A 599-nucleotide genomic window follows, 5' to 3' on the forward strand; every position below is an offset into this window, starting at 1 on the left:
GTCACCTCCGGGGCAGGCGGGATCGAACTCATGCGGAAGTGGCTTTTAGCTTCTCAGTGCTGCGCTTTAACCCGCTGCGCCACCAGGGAGGGCCCAGATCTTAGTTTCTTAACGTATCACTCACTATTAGTACAAATCAGTGTTCTTCTAAAAAATGGCTGATAACAGCACTGAGGCAGGAAAAGTGCAAGATGAATTTGGAACATCTTACTGTACCTCTCTTTGATGAGGTACAGTAAATACCTCACACAGATCAAATCTGGGAAGATGATAGTAAAGGAATCCACGATAATATTGGAATCCATAAGTCCATACTCAAAGGGAGAGAAGATAAATTTAAAAAAAAGATAACTGTATTGAGCATATTAAGCATGCTAAGAGCCAAGATAGCTTCCTAAAATATGTGTGAAAATGGTCAGAAAAGAAGAAAATGATCAGAAAAGAAAGGAAGCCAAGGAGAAAGGTACCTAAGTTCACCTAAAGTGCCAGCCAGCTCCACCTAGAGTGGCACACTGTTAGAGGCAATGGAAAGGAGCCCTAGATGCTGGGATCCAATCCCCAAGAATTCATGGCATGATAGATGTGAAAAAAAAAAAAAA

General features: G+C 41.7%; 1 protein-coding gene across 1 annotated transcript in view; it reads right to left on the reverse strand.

Moving 5' to 3' along the window:
- MRPL47 (mitochondrial ribosomal protein L47) overlaps positions 1-599 on the reverse strand; it is a 13,397-nt gene that overhangs the window by 6,137 nt on the left and 6,661 nt on the right. The window lies entirely within an intron of this gene.

This window comes from Condylura cristata, unplaced genomic scaffold (assembly GCF_000260355.1).
Source record: "Condylura cristata isolate star-nosed mole 26May11 unplaced genomic scaffold, ConCri1.0 scaffold00003, whole genome shotgun sequence".
Lineage (NCBI taxonomy): Eukaryota > Metazoa > Chordata > Mammalia > Eulipotyphla > Talpidae > Condylura > Condylura cristata.